This window comes from Ascaphus truei, chromosome 22 (assembly GCF_040206685.1).
Source record: "Ascaphus truei isolate aAscTru1 chromosome 22, aAscTru1.hap1, whole genome shotgun sequence".
NCBI classification, from domain to species: Eukaryota; Metazoa; Chordata; class Amphibia; order Anura; family Ascaphidae; genus Ascaphus; species Ascaphus truei.
The window spans coordinates 7,274,677-7,275,187 of record NC_134504.1 but is presented as its reverse complement, the minus strand read 5'-3'; positions in this window follow the sequence as shown (position 1 = coordinate 7,275,187).

Genomic DNA, 511 nt, shown 5'->3' with positions numbered 1-511 from the left:
TGGCCTAACACCTGCAGTGGGTGGGGTTAGTTAATTGATAACCTAACACACCTGGTGGGTGTCCCTATTTAAACAGAGGCTTCTAACGAATCCTGAGCTTGCGTGTACTGACTGATATGTGTGGTTGATTTCAAGTGCTGGTTGTTTAAAGTGTGTGCAGTTAGAACCAGAAGCAGTTTGAACATGGAAGCGGTTAAACAAGGTATAGTTATTGAAGTACAGTTTACTGTTAGTCTAAACTTCATAGTTGCTAGAATGAGCAGGATTGAAAATGCCACTCAATGCACATCTTGCCACATGTATGTGCACTTGGAGCAGCTGTTCCAAGGAGCATACCGCTGTGAAAAGTGTGAGCGGGTGGTCTCTTTAGAGTCAGAGATTGCTGATCTTAAGAGGCAACTTGCAATATTGAGGGACATTGGCAATCTTGAAAGGGAATTAGAGCTCACTGAGCAGGCCCTTGCTTCGACTAGTGGTGCTCAGATACAAAGAAAGATTGTGGTGGTAGGGG